The sequence below is a fragment of the Aquila chrysaetos genome, chromosome 1, assembly GCF_900496995.4.
Source record: "Aquila chrysaetos chrysaetos chromosome 1, bAquChr1.4, whole genome shotgun sequence".
NCBI classification, from domain to species: domain Eukaryota; kingdom Metazoa; phylum Chordata; class Aves; order Accipitriformes; family Accipitridae; genus Aquila; species Aquila chrysaetos.
In genome coordinates this window covers 8,164,562-8,186,299 of record NC_044004.1, presented here as the reverse complement: position 1 = coordinate 8,186,299, position 21,738 = coordinate 8,164,562, and positions in this window count along the sequence as shown.

The window sequence follows — 21,738 nt, the reverse complement described above, 5'->3', positions numbered from 1 at the left end:
AATCTGAAGGAAAGTGTCTCTTCGCCATCAAAAGCTTACCATCGCCTGAGTTCTAATCTCTTTAACCAAATGAAAGACAAGCCCAGTGACAACTACGCTACCCGTTTCTTGAAGCCTCTGTCAACTTTCTGCAACACTTTCTGAGCAAATAGAAACTGGTCTTCAGACCAATGGAGTATGAAAAATCATGAAGTTTCCCTGGCAATAGGGAAGTCACTTTTATACTTTTTAAAATAATTTCATTAAGATTCCTTCTCTAAGCACCTTCTGCCCTCAGCTATGCCTAGACCAACCATGCCTCTCATACTAGAAAATAACTTCAGCACTTGTACGAATTTGACCAGGTAGCTAGTTCAGTAGACTTTGAGGACTGACAGATACTCATATCTAAATGCTTTATAGATAACTTCTCTGATACAAGATCTTTCGCAGTAAATGGAAACCTTCCACTGACTTCAGGTGGCTCCCAGATTAGGTGTTTGGGAAAGCCACAAACACTGCCTGTGACAGAGAAGTAATTCAAGTTGCATTATATCAGGCTTTCTGCCTCTGTCTGATTTCTCATTCTAGGTTACAGCAGTGTGTTAATTGTGCTGGGCTTCTTTTCTCGTGGATTTGCTGAATATGGTTTCTGAACATAGGGCCTTCAACAGGCACCCAGCTGGCCCATCTGGGTGGTCAGATTTGAATTCTTGCATTTACAATTGTAATTTGTTTGTCTTTAGCACCTTCCATGAACAGCTAGGGGCAAGATGGCAGAGTCTGTGAGGCATCTCACAGCAATTATCATAAGACTTTTGGAAAGCTCTGTGAGATCTCTGGGAACTTGCTCCTCCATCCTTTGCAGTTATATTGTATTGTCAAAGAAATGCAGCAGAGCAGACTCATGTTCTGTTCATGTTGGACAACCACCGAGGACTGTGTTGTGCTGAAGGTCACAGTCACTTGCAAATTGTTTACATATGTCACAACCCAGCAGAATTGAAAATCCGTTAGTTGCTCTTGCATTCTTACAGTCTTTACTGATCCTTCTAATCTGGCTATAATTTACAACCACATCTGTTTTGTGGAGTGGGGTGGAAGAGACGGGTCAAATTCAACAGCTGAAATAAGGTGTAGGTAATGCCTAACCTCATTTAAGACTGGAAGAGACCTCAAAAGGATGTCCTTGCCCAAAGTAGGATCAGCTTCACCCATCACATTGCCAGACCTCTTCCTACCCCCAGATGCATCACTGAGGTTCTGAAACCTCTCCAGGGAATAATTTCCAGTGCTTCAGCACCTTTACTATTAAGAAAACTTTTCCTAAAGATGTTGTTCTTTCTTGTGGTACTTTAAACCAATTACTTCTCCTTCGATCCACCAAGGGCATGGAACATTGGAAAACACTGTAAGCACCTTATTATGTGGGGGTTGTACTGAGACCACCAACTCATCTAACAGATGCACCAAACAGATGACTTTGCACCTTAAGTCTGCAACCTATTTATTAACCTACTTCAGGTGCTTTGCCCCTTGGAATCTCTGTGCAGTAAACATTAAACAAGAAAATATTTTTCTTCTTTTCTTGCCAGAGCCATGGTTTAGGTTCTTGCAAGTGTAGCAGTTCAAGAGTATTAAGGTTAGCAATGCTGCTCTGATTTAATGTCCATCTGTGATGCACCAGGCCCTCCCTGGTGCATCTCATCTCCTTTATGGGACAGCTTCCCTCATCCTGACCGAATGAGAAAGTGTTAAATGGTACTCAAACCAGCCTTGTGCTTGGAGGAATTACATGCGGCCTCTCTTCTCCAGCCTGTGTGAGACATTTTCAAGCTTGGAAGATCTGATGCAGTGTTGTGTGAAGACTGGTGCTGCTTTGTTAATGGCAAGTGATTTGGGGGCTGTCGTGCTAAGATTCTGGGCCCTGTAAATGGGACAATACTCAAAAGACAGATGGAGATGAAGTTGTGTATGAGCTGTTCAACAATTCACAGCTGCTGTAGGGGAGGACCTTGTTTTCTCCTACTCTTCCTCCTCTCCTTTTATCTCTAGCCAACCACATGGTCTGGCTACTTATTTTGTACCATCTCTTGTAGTTGTCAGACCCCTTTGTAAGCCAAATAACTGGTAGATCAGCCAGTTGATTTAGCTCACTGAAGGTCACAAAAAGAGGCAGAGCCAGTGCAAAAATGGAGAAGGACCAGGAGGCTGAGCGAGTGCACTAGAGATGCACCAAGGATCTTCAGGTTGGGTGGAGCTGTGCCCGAAGGCAGAAGTTCTGTTATAGCAAAAGCAAATTTAACAGCTTGTCATGGTGAGGGAAAATCTTGCTCTTCTTCCTTCTGCTTCCAGCTGTGCTTTCCCTTCCTCTCCCTTGGGCCAGCCCTGGCACACGTTGAATCAACTTGTTAAGCAAGCAGAAAACCACACGGGGAATAAAAAAAGAGTTTGCATCTCGAAGGGATCTGAATCAACGCAGCAATGGGTCAATGTGAGGGAGGGGAGGGGGGGAAAGGGAGAGGTTGTACCCTCAGTCTGCGCGCGTTGAAGGTGCTGCAGTATGGACAAACTGCAAGAGTTTATCCCTAGGGTGAGTGGATGAGTGAAATCAAGGAACCATCATTACTTTCCTCTGCCTGTAAGGAGCTGGCTAAGAACATGAAGATAGCAGGTAGCCAGTATCCCGTCTCTGTTAGATGCTAGAAAAGAAGGTAAGGACAGAAGTACATTCTGACATTTCTCTGGTACACTCTCCTAGCTTCCAGCTATCTGTGGCTTAAAAGCTTCCTGAGTTAGAGATCATGCTTTTGTGTTTCATGGCCCTTGGCATGCCTTCCTCCTGAAAATTTATTTAATTGTGTCTTTGAATCTGTGAAAACTTTGGCATGATAATTTTTGATCCTTGGATGAAAAGAATCATAGTAATATAAAAACAGATCTAGCAGAAAACACCAGGATTTCTCCAGTATGATGAAAAATTCATGCAAAGAACAGTTTCAGATGTTTTTTCTGGTATATATATATGAAAACCAAAACAAACCCCCAAATATTCAAATATCGGTAAAGTCTATACACGTTTTGCAAAGCCGTTCCTCCGTTTTTCTCTTCTTCCCCTTAAATAATGATAATCTTGTTATATTTACACTGCCCCTATACAGCGTAAAGGGTTTTGCCCATATTAACAGTGACTCTGTTTCTCTTCCTGCCCTGAGTACTCACAATGATGGAAATTTAGGAGTTGTGGCTCCTGCTAGAGGTCTACGCACCGTGGTGTAGCGCTGCTCAGAGCGTGTCTCACTGACTTAGCTTTCAAGCGCCAGAACCAGCCGACAGCCACCTACACCCAGACTCCCACTGCTTATCAACACAGGGGAAAGCCAACTGATATTATCAACATCAGCAAACATTTTAGCAACTTCCCTAGCTTAGATGGGGCCCCCCGGAGCCAAGACATCTGGGTGTGGCCCGTTCAGCAGGTAGGTGGCTGCCCAGAAGCTTTCACTGGAGGCTTCAACTTTCCTACTTGCACCTTCCTGATGGAAAATCTTCTGTGTTACTCTACGGAATTGCACTGCAGCAATTGGCACCATTTTGCAGACATCTGGGGCTCTTTATTTTCTTTTTGCCTTCTCTCTTCAGGAAGAGTGAACACCTGGGTAATAGTTGGGTGAATTTACTAGCTGTGTGACAGCCCTGGTCTTTGGGACATGGGGGAAGCTGGCTTCAGATAAGAAATTTCTGCCTTATTTTCCTCCAATAAAACAGAATAATTTAGGTTGGCAGGGACTTGAGAAAACCATCAGGTCAAACCTCCTCCCCACTCAAAAGACAGCTTCAACGTTAGACCACGTTGCTCAGGGTCTTGTCCGGTTTAGTTTTGCATATCTCCACGGATGGAGATACCACCATCTCTCTGGCCCTGTGTTTAACCACTTTCATCATGAAGTATTTTTTCTTGATATCCGTTGGAATTTAATTGATGCAGCATGGATCTGTTGCCTCTCATCCTCTCACTAGACACCTGTGAGAAGAGTCTGGCTTCATGTTCTCCATAATCCTCATTAGATATTGACAAGAGGTGATTTAGTCCTTTCCAACCACTGAAAAGAGGGCAGAGCTGTGAAGCAGAAACGGTCTAGTCCCATCCCTCCCCCCTTTCCTTTTTGGGATGGTTTTCATTGAATAGTGACTTTGCTTGGGACTTTGGGCTGGTGTTCCTTGCACTTCTTTCAGGTTTTTTGGCTCCCACCGACATCACAGTTTGTTTCAGGTGAGCTACCCTCTACCTGGCTTCTTATTTAGCCCCCATTACCGTGGTATGGAAACGCTGTTATGGATTTATTACCACCTGCAGGGACACTGGCCATGAAGTAAAGACCTGAAACAGAGCCCTTGGGTTGGGTAAGAGGTGTGAGACCTCCACAACGCACTCCAGTGCAAGAGAGAGGCTTCCGGCGCTGGCTGTAAGTTGAAGGCTCCTGTCCATTTTTCCAGTGGTTCCAGATCTCCGTCGAACGGCTGAGCTTGACGCCAGGATCGAGGGCACGGACAGATCAGCTCTGGTGAACTTTGCTGGGGTTGGGACAAGAAGCTTCTGCTCCCTGCTTATCTGCTTCCCGTTGTGCGGAAGGTGATGGCACATCCAGCAAGGGTTGTGTGCCCACTTCCCAACCAACCTGCAAAACCTGCTGCCTCAGTTCCTCTCCCGTCCCTGGAAGCTGGCGTGAAGGTGCCGGGCTGTGACCCCAGCAGCCGGGGACGTGTGTTCCCCCCTGCCTGCCCTCCGGCAGCTGTGCTGCCTGCCAGGAGCGGGCAGCGGGGAGCAGCAGCACTTTCAGTGCCGCATCTAGATCTGCTGGAGCTTGTCTGCTGAGGCAGGTTTATCCGAACGCCTGGAAGAACCCTCTCTAAAGCATTAAGATGGAGACAGATTGCTTCTCTTCTGCAAGAAAGGAAAGTCTTGCACCAGAGGCAGCTGGGCTGGAGTGGAAGGCATGTGTTTCAAGTCATGACTTGGTCCCTGCAGGCGAATGAGCAGCAGAGCTCTGCTGAGTGAGAACTCCCTGGCGCGATTTGCATTGCTCTTTTCCATATGTTCAGTAAAACCAGAGCAAACCTGTCCATGGGCGCTCCTTACTTTGGTTTAGTTTCTCACCAGATTAAAGCAAACCGATAGGACTCTGGTTTTAATATGGTGCAGGAGTGTCCATCCCTCCGCTTGCTCCAGGGCTTGTATTAGTTTAATGAATTGGTTTAAATTAACATCTAGTTGAATGGGTGCGACTCTTTCATGTAGATGAGGCCTGAGGCTACTAGATACACAAGAGATAAAGTGAGAGGACCTTTAAATTCTTCACAGCCCAACAGAAACCTGTATGAATGAATTGAGATCTATTTTTGTCTTTATTCTCCTACCTTTTCAAAGAAACCATAAAATGGCTGGAACAACTCTTAGCAGAAAGACAGGGCCAGGGAGTGGGTGGAGAAGAATGCCAGGAGGTTACGGGCGCAACTTTTGGAGCTCGTACCTGGGAGTGCCTCATCCCAAAGCCGGGGGAGCCGCCAGCAAGCTACACATGTGTAGCACATGAATGGGTGAAAAGAGGAAATACAGGGGAAGGCTGCAGGGCTAAATCCCAATCCCATTTAAAGTTGGTGGCAAAGCTCCACTGACTAAGGTTGGCCCTCGGCCCTGAATTCATTTGTTCCGAGGGTTTGCTTGTGCAATTGTTAATCTGTGCTGATGAGCAATAATTGCTACAGGAAGGGAAAAGTGAAGAGGAGGCAGCGACGGCAGCACAAGAGCCGTGGAATCCATCCTGACCCTGCCTGGACATTTCGCTGCCTGGTTTCACTCTGTGCGTTGCTGGAGGGGAGCATCCTCCTTATGCCAATGCCACATCAAAGTGCAGTGTGTGGTGCAAGATTTCAGCATCCCAGGGTAGCAGACAGTAACAGCCTGGGCTGCCTGTGAAATGAGCTGCGATATAGGACTGCAGCCGGACAAAGGCTCACGTTTCTTTTGAAGATGTTTGGGGAAACGTAAAATCTAATCAGTCATATGGAATGATTCAGGAAACTCTTACTGTACAGAGAAAATGCATGTGACAGTCATACACGAGTTTTACATACCAGTGCTTCCCCAAGAAGGGGGTTAATATCAGCCCCAATTACAGATGGGGAAGCTGAAGCACAAAAGAGAAACGACTCGCCCAATGTAACACAGCAAGTTAGAGGTATGGCAGGGACTGCTTCCCCTGTTGCACTTCTGCATTGTACTTTATAAGACAAAAATGACCTTCTGCTTTAGGCAGTAAATATCTAACTAATACAAGATGCTTCTTTTTAATACCACAATATAAATAAAAAAGAATTTTAACTTGCACCACAGACCAAGTTGTTGGTTTTTTTTCTCTCCCAGGTGTAAACAACGTGGTTCTGGGGTGGCTGCAGCACTGGTTTTTTTGCTTGCTGTTCAGGTTGCAATGGGGCATTTATAATGACTCTTTCTAATACATCTGTTTTCATTAAAGAAAATCATCTGGGAAGCATTTCAGATAACATTTCTTTTAAAGATAGTTGAAGAAACTGAAGATGAAGCATCAGTTGTCCATAGCCCTGTTAAATAATATCAGGATATAAGGGGGTTTTTTTTAGACCTCTCTTGAGCCCTAGCCAGTACTGCAATTGAAACTCTTCTTGTAAAAAGGAAATCAAGCAAGGCTGGTTATGAACACTCTGGACAGGTTAATACTGTCTCATTTTGCTGCTCTCAGTGGCTCATATCCTTAATTTAAAGGAGATATAAATCTCATGTTTGTAAATGAACAAACATCTCCTGTGGTTGTGTTACGCTGATCCTCCTTGGTTTCTCTCCTCTTGTTCTGAAGCACCTAATGCTTGCAGCTATTAGGGGATGATCCACAAGACAAATTCAGCATGGCTCTTCAGTCTGCAAGTCAACATCCATGCCAAGGCATGGCGATGTCCGTGGCAACTGAACCAACTATCTGATGGGTCCACAGACAGGAGTTCCTATCTCACACACTTACCTTCTCCAGCCTTATGAGCTGCTCTCCTTTCAATCTCTTGGGCATGCCTTGTGTCCTCTCCCCAGTGTAAGTCACAGTGATGCCTCATCCATCACTGCTGACTCTGTTTTCAAGGCTGTTTCCCGAAGTTTCTAACTACATCACTTGTTCTTTGCCCCAGGTGAAGGATGTGGGTGTAGTAGGAACCCAGCTGTCATTATCATGGGTCAGCTCTAGTCTGGTAGTCAGTGATATTTCTCCTGGATGAGATGATGAGATTGTCCTATGTCACCTCTAACTCCACCAGCGAGCTGGTTTTCCCTGCTGAGGATCCTTCGCCATCTCTAGCTGTGGTGGGCCAGTGGCATAACCTCCAAGGCCTGGCGGGTAGCACAGGACAACAGCGCTGTTTTCCACTTTCAAACCTCCATCCCATATGTGGAAGAGCTGGCGAGCTCCCATCTTTTATGAATGCCTGAGACTGCATAACTTCTAATCTTGGATATCTGGTGTATTTTCTTCTGCATATCTTCCTGTCCTCCCTCCAGCTAGCCAGACTTAACATCTGGAGTTGGGTTGGGAAGATTACCAACATGCAAAGGCTTAAGATTGCTCTAAGCCAGACAAGTAAGCAGGCTGTCCCTTACTGGTGCTTTCTGTTTTCTCCGAAAAATATCCCATTTAGTGTTTGTTGCAAATAGTAGGTAGCTAGTTTTGGTCTCTGCTGTGATTCCTTGACCAGCCTTTATTTCCAAACTGGAATGAAAATATCAACATTGCTTTAATTTGCACCAATAATCTTAGCAGCAAAAAGATTGGGCAGAACTTCTGCAATTGTTAGTTCCAAGTGTGTTTTCAGACTTCTGGTTCTTCAGAGTAAACACCCAGAACAAGTTTTTCTCATGTTCTCTCTCACTCTCCTTTCAAGCACTGAAAACATAATTAATATATAACTAATAAAATAAAAAATGTAATTAAACACTAACTCCTACAACCTTCTGGTTTGCTCAGAAGAGATCTGTCCACTAAAGCAAATGTACCTTCATAGTATGTATGACACAGCTTGGCAATTAATACTAAACAGCTATACAGAAGTGTACCACAGTTTAAAAATGTAAGTTTTTATTTATGAAGTACTTAAAATCCTTACAGTCTGTTATTTACTTTTTTTGCTTATTGCAGGGTTATACACAGAATAAACATCTGCTAGATCAAGAGATTAAGAGGAACATTGAGTGAGGGTTCAACACTGCACCTATGAGTCTCTAGGTTAAGTAAGTCCAGCCCAGGTGATTGAAGTCCTACTGGCCACTTTAAAATATCAAATACCATCACCTCTCATTATTACAGCAGGGATCACACATCGCCTCACAGAGCTGGGACCTGGCATTTTTGCCTGCTTCCAATAAAGCTTAGTGATTTCAGTCTGGTTGGTGAGGAGGCAAAGTGTGCCAGACAAAAAGCCCAGCTACTTAGTGGCAGTTCAACCCTTAGGGTTGGCTGCCTTTAGAAAGGGCATGAGAAGATGGAAACTGAGTTAGATTCCTACTGCCATAACAACGTACGACTGCATGGGCTATCTGCTCTACTCTAACGGGGGGTAAATGTCCTGTAACACTTCAGACTCTCAGGCTTGGTGTTTCATAGCTTCCATCAATGAGGATGCTGCAGTTGGTTTATTTTTTGGCAGTATTAAGGATGTAGAGGAGTGGGAAAAAGATCTGTTACTGATATTTCTCGGTAAAATGAAAGGGCAGGGCAGCAGGGTTATTTGTGAGGGTAGAAAAATGAGACTGAAAGGGCTTCCAACAGCCATGGAGAGTGGGCCAAGGAGGAAGGTGACAGTCATTTGGAAAACTGCAAGCTGGAGAAACAGCTCCTGGCTGTCCTTGCAGAGGCTGCCAGCCTTTTAAGAAATGGGAAAACGGTGGCTGTTCCCCTTTTACCAAACACTTCAGCTTCTCTGGAAAGAGAATTGTGATTTATAAATATCCAGGAAAAGACCAAGGAGCCCACCCTGTCCCTGCTGTCCAGCCTGGTGACTCCAGCAGAGGACAGCCACCCCATCGTACCTCAGCAGCACACAGTGCCTCCCAAGTACCCCTCCCCTCTGTCACTATCAGACCTGCTAGGGCAGGTCTATGGTGCTCTGGTCTTCTCTGGGACCACGTGGTGGCCTTGTAGGCTTAAGACACTATACTTTGAGGTTCAAAGAGTCCAAAGCAACGCAACGGCTGAGCTGTATCCCATCAAGATGGTGTTTTCATAGCATGAAACTGAGGGTGTGTAGGTTTGGTGAGCCCTGGCATGCAGCATGAGGAGGGGCCAGACATCCTTGAGGATGTAAAGCCTGCTGAGATAATGCTGGAGGACCATGGAGGGAGCCAGAGCTGACTCTGGACTGTCCGTACTGCCTTTTAGGAATGCCTGCTATCCCCCAAGCCATGCCAGTCATTCCCTGGGAGAGAACTTACGGGTACAGGCCACAGCTATACGACGAAAGGCTTGCCGATTTAGCAGGGTGCACAATTAATAGTCCAGAGCTTGAGTTTGATTCAGGTCTGGAATTAAACACACCTGATATATCTTCAGTATATATATCTTTATATCAGTCAGGCAGACTTTGTGTCCCTCCACATGTTCATGTGGTCTGATGCACCAGTTATTTTCTGTATTGTGGCTTTGGGTTGTTTTCATCACATGTAGTATTTTTGTTAGTGGCATAGACTGACCCAGAGCATGTAGTGAAACTGCTTGTCTCAGGTATTATGACATTTCTGTGGTCAGCTTGTGTTGAAAGAGAGGTTTGATGGAGGGGGATTTTTTTCAGGGTTGCTAATTATCTCCAGCTGACCTAAAAATTGCTGGAGTCATGGGGAACAGTGGTTCTGAGGACTGGGTCTGAAGAAATTATTGTTAAGGTTTTTGCTGTGCAAGGGAAGAAAAAGGGAGGGGATGGGAAAAGTGAGATAAGGTTTGTCATTTAAACCTAAACACAGAATAGCCTCACCTCATATCTTTAAATCTGCATCAATTATAATGCCTTGTTCACTTGCAAATTTCACTTTAAGATAAAGAATCATGCCTGGTTTGTTTGCCATTCCTACAGCCAAAGACAAGCTTCACTTACTCCCCTTTTATTTTCAATGACTAAGACTGAAAGAGCTAAATTACATTTCCTCCCCCCCTGTGGAAACCTGATGAACCAGTGTGAACCTGCACCTGAGAACCCCCGGGAACGTCGAGGATTTGGCCACACAGATCGGACAGTTGGATGCTTAATTGCGTTCTGGGCACAAAGCCTGCTTGAATGTGCGTCTTTTATTAAGTGCGTGGGAGGCCAGCACAAAAATTAGACCCCATTAAGGTGCCAGAAGGAGGAGAGTGGTGCAAAGGCTTTGCAGTGCCTGTCTCCACCGGGCTGGAGAGCGTCAAGCTGCCCATGTCAGAAGCCCTCTGAAAAAGGTACCCTGAGCATCAACCTGGAACTCATAAGCAAGACGCAAAGATTTGCTGGGGGTGCTGGTAGAGACCTGAGTGAATAGTTATTTAAGGAGCTGACGAATAAGGTCAGTGCCAGCAGCAAAAGCAGAACCGAAGCTAAGGAAAAGAGAACCTGAGAGGATGTGAGGGGACCAGCGGAGCATGGGCAGCGCAGCAGGGAGATACTTCGATAAAAAGGTTCAGATAGAGATGGGGGGGGGGGGGGTAGAAACAGGATTTCGGTCAAGACAGGGAAGTGGTGAAGAAGAAGGACCAACTGGTGTAATGGGATGAGTCCGGGAAGTGAGAATTTCATTAGATAAAAGGGTCATGATTTTTTCAGTTTGTTAAAAGATTAAATTACTGCTGTGGCATTCACTCCAGATCTGTGTTTGAACTTTCCCAGGCTTTCCAAAGTAGATGATTTGGAGCCTTTTTCTGGATGGGGGCCTCTTTACTATTCTATGCATCTTTGCATGAATTGCTATGGATGATGAAATCATCCTTGCAGAGGGAGTAAGATCTGGGCCTCCCTTGGACGTAAAGTAGCCACTTATGTTTTCCCCCCTCCTATCATCTTGGCCATTTAGTGAAGACACATGGTAGTGCTGGCACACAAACGCTTACAGCTTGCATCGCTCATGAAAAAGCATAGTGCATCATAAACACAACATTTTAATATTTTGAGTATCAAGAGCTTTTCAATCACCTCCTCATCGTATTTTGTAGTTGCAACCCAAGTGAAGCACAATCAGCCGGTATAGTTTGCGTCCAATATATCTTATGTTGTTCACTTAGGATTTGTAACTCGGGTCTGTCCTCGGACTCTAAATCAGAACATGAGTGAAATGCATTGAATGATCCCATTAATATAAATAGCACTAAAGTTAAAAGCAGGGCTGCGTGAAAGGACTTTTGATACACTGGCTACTGTCGCCCTCGAGTCAGCAGGTGGCATTATAGAACAATCAGAAATCACCAAACCTTCGCCGCTTCCCGCTCGCAGCCCCAGACCTGAGCCTACAGGGGAATGAGCATGAAACCCGCCTGTTCAAAACACATGAAAACGCACAATGAGCAGTTGCCAATTAGGGCCGGGGCTATTGTCTGCTAAAGGTCAAGTGTTGGCCTTGCTGAAATCTTTCAACACCGGCTCCAGCGAGATTGGAATTTAATATATTTTATACAGCTGAAAAGTTGCTTGGTCCTACGCAGGGCATAGCCAGCCTTTCCTCTCCTTTTCCCTTGTATTCCCCAGGCTGGCAATACGTGCTGGGAAACCTTGGGGAGGGAGGAACCTGGCTTTTTAATCTGCTGCCACCTCCCTCCCTGTAGGTATTGTGGAAGAATTGAGTTGTTGGCAGGGCAGTAGAAAAGGAGGTGGTTTGGCAACGTGGGCAAGGGGAGGGTGTTTGGGACTGGGTTTGTTTTACCGTCTCCCAAGAGATTTTCTTCATAACTCTGGTGGTACATGTTTTTACAGCTTACTACTTTTAGTATCTGTCACTTGAAAAGAATAGATGGTCTAGATACAGGGGAAAAAACATGTGCAAGCAGCAACACGTAACCAACAAAAAGAAAACTTTCCCATGAAATACCCTAATGATACAGATGTTGCAGGGTGCTTAACGAACCACAGGTTAGGGAAAGACTCAAGACCTTCTGGCTAGCTTCTGGATCCAGAGGCTGCAAATGAGAGCCTTCAAGCTTCCTCGGGTCTGATGCCAGATGATCCATCAGTCCAATGACCATGCCAAGACACCGTACCTTCCAGCTGCTGCGGCTGGCAAGGATGTCTTCCCAGACTCCGAAAAATTAGAAGTCCACGTTTGCCTATAGCCCCTATGCTGTAATTGCTGCTGCATGGCAGAGTATTGCCCGGTGGGGTTCTCGGTGATGCAAGGGTTTCAACTTGCAAAAAGGCAGAGGTGAATCCCCTCCCTCAGTTCCCAGTGTACGATGAGCTACTGATGTTGCTCCTTTTGCCCCTCCATTTGGGGCCAGTGTTTATTAAAGCGGATGGTGACTTTCCTTCCCAGGCCACAGCGATTAGTGACTGCGGTGTCCCTAAGGGCTCTGGGCTACAGTGTCCCCTTGGGAGTGCAAGTTCAACTTTTAAACCCCTGCACAAGAGCTGACCTTTGTTTCCCCCAGTTGCACAATTAGGATGAGCTCAGGGTGGTCTTGGAGAGGACCTCAACCTCCCTTTAACTTCTGGTGACAACAGCCACAGGCTGGCATTGGGCGTTGCCCACATACTTGTGTAGTCACCAATGTGACTTTGCGAGGATGGTTTCCAGTGGGCATTGGCATGCAGCCAGGCCACAGCCCAAGTTACTGGTTAAACCCATGGTTTTAATGTGCTAATCCCCGAGTTTGAACTACCTGTACTCCGTGTGTGTGTGGTCTTGAAAACTTACCAGTCTATTTGCAAAAAAAAAAAAAAATATTTATAATATTTGCCCATTTGTTGCCATGGTGATGAAGGAGTGTGGGACAAAAAAAAGATATTCTGGCTGCCCCGGGCCTGTGAACAAGCAGAATTGGAGAGAGTTGGTGAGAATGTGCTGTTAATTGTAACCAGAAACGCAGTAGTCACCCACCATCACTACAAAGTGTTCTTCAAAGCCCCTTTCATGTCCTGCCATAGCAAAATGACATCCTCTAAAAGGTGGGTGACAAAGAACACTGACAGCTGGACTTCCATTGTACCAAGCTAGACATGGCCCATAAGTTCAGCAAACTGAAAATCTAGCCTTGCTTCCTCAAGGTATTCGTATTCCTAACTTTATCAATAACCTGGCATGAGCAGATCTTGAATGAAGTGTTATCTCAATGCTCCCAGGACTTGCAGGGAAGCTGGAGGGGGAAGGCAGTGCTGCTGAATCCTGGAGATAACAGGTGGAATGCAACAGTTGATGCTTTTGTCTGCTGTAACTTTTAGTTAAAGCTCTCAAATGCTGCCAGACCCTTTGCTGTTCCAGCCTGCAGCCCTTGCTAGATAGAGCACCTTCTTGACAGCCTGGACAAATGCATGCAAAAGAAATCTGAGGCATTTCACAACTTCCAGGTTCTGACTGCATTGAAAAAAATGCATAAAACCCCTATAAAACCCCTTCCCCCATGCATTTGTGGTGATAAGGAGGCACACTGCTGCTTCCTGGGTACAGAATATGGGCTCAGAAATTAATTGTAATTGTTGGTTCTCATTCTGTACATGCACAACATTTGGCATGAAAAGCGTCTGCATCTTCTGTAAATCCCTCTTCAATTATGTGGAAGTGACAGGTTTAATTTAAACCATGGCTGCTCCTAGCTAGCTTAAAAATAAAATAACATAAAAATAGAACCACCCAAATCAGTCATAGTATCTTGGCCATGTTTATGTTATATACACATTTTTAAATTTGCTGCTATACAGATGGAAATATGAAGCCCACTGTCAGAGCTCCCTAGTTTGTAAAGTTTCAAGAGGTTATTGGATCCATGTGTACCTGGCTCTTCTGAAAAATTATTTTCCCTGTCTCAACCTATATTCTTCTATTTGCAAGAATCCAGAAGATGATGCAACCTTCAGATCAAGTCCATAATCATGAAAAAGCTAGTACGCTTGGTTCATGGCTGTAAGGATGCCTAGGCACAGTATTTTTAGAGGCAGTATTACATAGCTCTTGCTAGGTAAAATGGATTTTTCAAAAAATGAAAGGGCAGTGGATTAAAAATGTGCCCAAATTAAATGCCATCCTATTGATGTAGTTTTGAATACAGAGCTAGTCAATATAAAGGTCACAAGATTTGGCTTATAGTCATCAGAGATGGAAAAATACTTACCAGATAAAGCTCTGCAAGGGCAGAATATAGTCTCTTCTAACAGAGGACTGGCTCTCATCTTTCCTTGTTCTTTCTTCCATTAACTCGATCTTTGATCTCAGTTCCGGTTAGAAATAACTGTAAACAGTGGTGATGTTCTAGGCCATTAACCAGATGTACCACATAGCAAGATCCCTGCCACTAACAGACCATCTGAAAAGACAACACATACAAGAGTAGTGCTTAAGAATATTAATAATATTTTTCAGGAAAGAAGACACAGCATTTTCATTTCCTGCAGGATCCATCTGTCACGTCTGAAGCAAATCAGGCTGCTGGAAACGTGGTTCACAACAGCCCTTTCAGAGTTATCAGGCCCAAGCATTCAAAGCCAAGCTAACGTTTTAGTTTAACAAATACCGGTGTTCAGTTCACCTATATTAATAATTTGGTACCCATTCCACCAGCAAGTTCTTGATAGAAAAGATACTTGAATAACAGATATTACAGAAATTGACCTTATAACAAACAGGTTATCATCATGATTTTAGTTTAGCCTCAATCTATGCGGAGTTTGAATCCTTAAAGCTTCCAGCTCCATACAGGTGATATGCTGAGTAGCTCCTGGACCATGGCTAGTGCTGTGGAAGGACATTCTGTCCAGAAAAGATCAGGCTGAGCCCAGGCTGATGGTGTTCAGATAAAACTGCAAAGTGCATCTTTTAATTCATAAAGTCTTCCGCTGATCTAACCAATAAATAAACCCATATAGCTAGTATTCTTCACTGAGGAAGGAACATCAGAAAAAAGCCAACAGTTTTACTTTAGGCTTTTATGGCTTAGTAATTTTGTACAGCACAATAGGCAATAAATAAAGGAAAGATGCGTGGAACAATCAGGTTAGAAGCTTAAATTATATGTATTATGTATTCATTATTTATAGGCTTTTGCTAAAGCATTATTTAGTCCCATTCACAATCCTGAGTATTTAAAAGTTGAATGTAAAGCCTATCACTGGAAAAATGATGCAGAGAAGGAGATCTGCTTTAAATGTACTCCTAAGTACTGCTATAGAGCTTTTATGAATAACAGACTGTAGCACTTCCTATTGTTTTATATTTTGTCCTGTTTTAGAGACTTAAGAGTGATGTCATAACAGGGGGAAACTTGTCATGGACACACATTAAAACCTGAGCACGAGGAGAAGACCTTTGATAACAGATATTTGGACACATAGATGGGTAATTCAATAAGGGGAGAAAAATGCTGAATTAAAGACATTTTTAGAGTTACTTACATGCATGTCTTAGAAATTCTACCTCTGTTCAGAGGCACATGCTGAACTGCAATCAAATTGCTATGTCCAGCTCTGCAATTTCAATCATTCGTCCCATTTATAGGGGTCTTTTTGTCTTGAATTAGGCAAAATGTGAGCCCAACAGGAAATTAAGCAACCAAGCAAAATCAGGAAATTCACTCAAGTGGCTTAGCCAGTGGAATGCCAATGGTATCTTCAAACTAAAACTCCAAAGAGAAGAGGTTGAACTGCAGTCAGATTTATTTTCAAAGTGGCTAATGTGCTTTTAATTTGTACAAGGTTGGTAACCAGGAAAAAAACAGGCAGAGACTTACATTGCTGTTGTGAACCTTGCTTTTAATTTTTTTCACATAACGCCTTAGCATACAGACATACATATATATAATGAGTTAAAAAATGCACCACTTTTGTAAAAAAATTAGAACCGCTATCTTGATGACAAAGTTAGAGATGCTCGTTATAAATTAAGTACCCGCTGGCTTTAGAACATAAAAAATTAACTGAAACAGGAAACACACTCAAAGATTGCACTTCTTCCTCAAAAAACGTATTTGATGATAGCTTTCAGGGTAGGGAGGAGGGAAATGCTTTTAGCTGTTTACAGTGGGATCTGCAGATCTGTATGCGGAGTATTTTAACTGATTGGGGGGGGGGGGGCAAGCTACAATTTCTGGTTCACACAAAACAGCCCCCCCGCCCCAAACCCTCAAAGCAATTTCTTGCTTGCAGATTTCCATTATTATTTATCGACCCAAAGTACCTAGGAACTCTAGTGATGGTCCAGGTCCCTGTTATGCTGGGCACTGCACCAACGCAGAATAAGTATACAGGTCCTTGCCTGAAGAATTGCCAAAGGAAGGATGAGGCAAGAGAAGAGAAGCAGGCAGCCATCCGAGTTAAGGGAAAAGAGTATGTGCGTGGTGATCAGCCTGGTTAGCAGCATCTTCAGCACACCACTGGCAGGCTTTGTCAAGCTTCTTTAGATCTCAGAGCAAAGTCAGAACTTGCGAGGCTATATGAGAAGAGATAACAATAACGCTATAACCTCGCAGATACCTCGAGGGAGTTTCTCCAAAGCCTGAAGACTGGCACAGGAGAAAGTCAAGGGGAGTCCATTGGTAGTTTAATACAAGACAGATGTTCCATGGCTGATTTTTATTATGGATTCTGGTGGCCATCATTGTGTTAGATATATTGCAGTTTGAAATCACATACATTTTAAAAATTTTTTTAATTGTGATTGTAAATATGCATCGCTGCTTACTTAGCAACGCACTGTGCTTCCCATTGATTTTTAACTAAACCATGAGATGCTTCATTAGCTTTAAGAGGAAACCATGGAGCCTCTGTGGGTGCTAGGTTTGGGGCTGGAGGGTCTCAGTGGTTCTTCCTGAACCCAGCACCTGTATCATAGTCTTCCTGTTCAATTCCTTCTTTCTGGGAGTAAGGCTTTGCGCACAGCCTTCAGCATACTTGTAACAATCCCAGTTCAGTATTAAAATAATGGCTACAATCAAATCTCCTGTCTTTAACCAATAGTATCAGAGATGAGGGAGAAATTATTGCTCCCCCACTTTCCTTTTCGCAACACAGCCACCAACGCATGTCATCTGTGCTTGTCCATGCATATCTGTATACGATGTAATACATTTAAAACCATTTGGACATCTTCAACTGAATTTAGTAAAGGTTTAGAGGCCTTTTGGAGGTTGCACACAATTTATGGAAGTAGCCAACTAAATAGAGGACACCCTACAAGTGTTCCCACTGAAGACAAAGCCACTTAATCAGCTCTTGCAGTCTTAGACAGCAGAGAATACAGAAAAAATCCCAAACTTGTAAGGCTTTCACCTACCCCAGCTGCAGAAAAAGATTCTGTCAGGACTTGCATCTTAGTCAGTCAGCCTTGAAACACACCCAAAAGACACCAGGTTCCATTAAACCAGATTTTTAAAATTTATTAGCTCCAGTATTATCTCCTCTCTTCTTCAGAGACATCCTAGATGTCCCACAGCTCAAAACAGAACAGTTTAAGTGGGTGTTTTGAAGTGATGAGGAAACCCCTCTTTCTACAGGGCTGACGGATGTCTCTTGCTCCCTTGCACAGGGTTGATTGGGGGTCAGGAAGACATTTCCCTCCCAGTCAGGGGAGCAGGGACATGAAGGTTCATTTGTCTTTTTTTTATCCCCTTCCTCTACAGCCAACGGCCTGGTTGACCTCCTGAATCATTCGGGCCATCATAAAAGCCTCAGGCAACTGTGATCACTCTTGTTTTCTGCTTGTGAAACACAGGTTAGTCTCCTGAGAATTAAACCGCTTTAGTTTAATTGAAACCTTTGGCTTTAATATATGAGTAGCTTTGCTAAATGTAAAGGCCTGAGGTAAGTAGAGGTCACACTAGGTGATCTTATGGTGCAGTCCATAGTGTCTGGGGGGCTCAAGAGGCAGAAGCTGCCTTTGCTTTAGAGAAAGGTAGATAGAGGTAGGATAGGCTATGAAGGGCTTTGAATGGAAAGGCAGGGAGTGTGTGGTTGATACAACAAAAAAAAAAGCCACTGGAGAGTTAGAAGGAGAAGGCTAGTGTGGCTAGAGGACATGGCTAGACAACCATTGCAGCAGCTTGAATGGATATGAATGAGATGAGATTGTATTAGTCGAGGAGAAAAGTGAGAGAAAATTAAAAGTTCTATTTGAGTCACAATGGGCTCGATCTGTCAGTTACGTGTCTGGGACGGGATTTCTGAGAGACAGGCTGCAATTTTAGTTTGAGCAGAGGAGGCAGGTCTGGGAGCATGAGTAGAAACATGGCATTTGAATTGCCTTCTGCAGGGGGAATTATCTAGAAATATAAAATGTAAAAGAAAACCCTTCAATAATTGATTACACCTGATTATTAGCATGCACAAATCTATGTGAAGACTTCATGTTTAAAATCTTGGGTATATATCACTCAGCTTGGCTGAAATGCAAATGAAAATTCATCCTTAAATCCCTGTTTTGATTTGATGATTAAAATAGTTCCTTCTTTATCTAAGCACAGTCAATTTAGGAATGAGATGAAGTGAAGTACAGATATTACTGGTTTGCAACCACTTTGTTTTCCAGTAAAGTTTTGTGCTTGAAAGGTCTTTGTTTCCTGGAAACTGGTAAAAGATATTAAGGCCCGACACAATGCCACTGCCCACTGCACATCTTCCACCACTTCTCAGCAGATTTTGAAGCAGAATAAAAGAAAATAGTATCTAAGCAGGTATAAACAATTCTTACACTAAGGAAGTACTTATCCAGTGTGTTCCACAGGAAAATTAATTTGTTTCTTGCTTCCTCAGATTTCTGGATAAGTAATAACAGAAAAGTACCAGAACAGTGCTAACTACTACCTCCTTAAAAAACAAACAAAACAAAACAAAATCAATCAAACCCAAAACAACTCCCTCCCTCCCCCAACTCATAAAAAATGAGAAGCAGATGAAATGGCTCATACAGAAATTCTGTATTAAGGATGGTGAAACATAACAAGAGTGATATGTTGTTCAGAGCATGCTTTAAGTAACAGTGTCTATTAATCAAACTTGTTTGCTAGTGATCTGTCTTCCCTATGCCTTGGATTGAAAATCACTAGAGGACTTTACAAGAGCTCTTATAAGCCCTGTCCTGGCAGAAAAAATGCAAACCTGAGAACGCAAGCAGCCATCCTGGCTGCACCAGGATTCAGGTAACTGATGCACCTTTGCTGTCCCTGGCTTTTTTCAAGGAGAGACAAGTTGGGGAAAAGTTCTGGACTGAGAAACGGCTCACTCAGGAGGTGAATAAGCCATTTGGTACAGCAGGCAAGTGTAGGGAAGGTCTAGGAAGGAAGCGCTGTATATTGCAAAAAGAACAAGGCACTTGGAAACATATGTAGGAAGGACTAGAAACTTGAGTAGGCAGAAGATGCTTTGGCTGAACTCTTAGCAATTTAGAGTTCTCATGAGTGGGACTGTTCCTAGGGGACTGCAGTGAAAAGCTGAACAATGCTGTATTGGCTCAGCACTGAGAGCTTCATTTGCCCTTTTTGAAATACTGTGGCTAATTCATACCCTGAAAAATGAAGTATATCCTGGCCAGATGGCTCAATTTAAGAAGCAGCACACAACTGTGTAGCAGGAATAGCAGGTAATGGAGGTGAAAGTCTGGTTGTAGGAAAAGTCAGCTGTGTACAGGGGGCATGGGATGGAGTCACCCTTCCATGAAATTCAATAAAACCTGATCTGGTCATGATTAACTCAACATTTTCAAAATCCTTTTAAGAGTTCACAAAGAACATAATGTCTAGCCAACTTGTAGTCATATACGAGAGACCCCTGACTCTAATATCCCAGCATGTCAGCCCTCTACTTGTTTCAGATTTTGATGCTGAACACTGCTTTGCTTCTCAGTTCCAGCTTATTTATTTAGGATTCTTATTGCTTTATCTCATTCGTCACAAGCCCTTGGAGTAAGTAAGGAAAAGTACATGATACAGAAAACTCATCTGTTTGAGCAGTCTGAGCAAGGTTTACATTAAAACCACCAACTGATACATATTATTAGTGGCAGAACTTCCTCTTGTGCCCAGAACCTGTACGCTCAGCTGTGAAACTGCTAAACAGAGAGAATGGAGAAGCGTGAAAAGCATTTTGATGAGGTTCAGCCATGCTCAAACATCCCCTCAAAACACGCAGGATATCCCAGGACCCCTCAATGCCTAAGCAGTGTCTCTTGTACCTGCTCTATGTTGGACTCCAAAGTCAGACCAGTTTTTTTTTCACTCATGTTGCGTGGGGACTCCCTGGGCTGGGAGATGGAATCCAAATTGCCCCCTTGCTCCAAAGGGCAAGTGTGAAGTGACCCTGAGGGAAAGAGGATCAGTGAAGGATTTTATTGGATGTGGAATCATTCTGACAGGCCTTCATAAATTTGTCTTTTAAAACACAGGCCCCTTTTCCATCATACGTATTTTATGGGGAAACAGATGAATGACTAACAGTGATTGCTACAAGAAGAGAAATACCACAATTTGGGGTAAATTTACCTGAGGCTTGCTATCAATATCCCAACTCACTTACTTGTCTTGCTTCTGTAAGTCATTGTAAGAGGACCACAGTATGTAGTAAACACACTAACTTTTGGCTTACTACTGCTGTGCTAAGTAAAAAGTGATCAGTGTACACAGCAAAATACCTCTCAGCTAATTTGAAATAGTGTTGGAAATGCTCATCTGAACCTTATGAGCAGCTGTGCATGTTACAGAGAGTCAGAACTATTTTTGCACTTGATTTCTTTAACTACATCAAATAGCTGCTGGCTCCTTATCTACAAACAGTATAAAAATAATAACAAAAAAAGAACTGAGCTGCATAGTCTCCTGTGTTTCCCTTCTTGATCTCAGGTGGTAATTTGCCTATATTGGCAGCAGCTTAGTAGTAACACATCCGTAGCATTAAGGTCTATCTGTTGTTTTCGCATGAGAGGCAAAGCCAGAGTGTCACTCATGCCTGTCTATCTACCTCAGTCTGATTAAGGAGGGGAAAACATTCCCTTTCTTGAACAACTGGATCCAGGTCCTAGGTGTCGAGTTGGGATGTAAGAGGAACTGCTATTCCCTTAGGGAAAACAGGGGTCAAGATGGACCAAACTGAACATATCATCTGTATATGTAGTGAAGACTTATTAATGCTTACTCCAGTAGTTTAGGCACATATAAAATAATCCCCAGAAGGGTATCTTTGAACAAGCATGCCATGCATCAGTTCCCTTGGGTGAAAACTTTCTCCTGAGGTTCGTTCTGATTGCACCTTTTTGAGCCTGTGCTTTATTGTAAAGACAGCTTTGTGTCTCTCTTTAGTTGTTTTTTTTCTCTTTTTTTTTTTAAATTTAGAAACCTGTCTATATTAATGTCTCACTGTTTGTTGGAAACAGATGGCCCTTCCTGGAGACACACAGTTGAGTGAACAGACACCAACCACTTTAACATGTGGTAGCATGTTTGTAATTAGATATTTAAAGTGCTAGACAATTACTATCGAACTTTGTCATGAGGGGAATTTAGGTCTGTGTTTACCAAGATCTGATTTATAAACTGGATCCCTGCC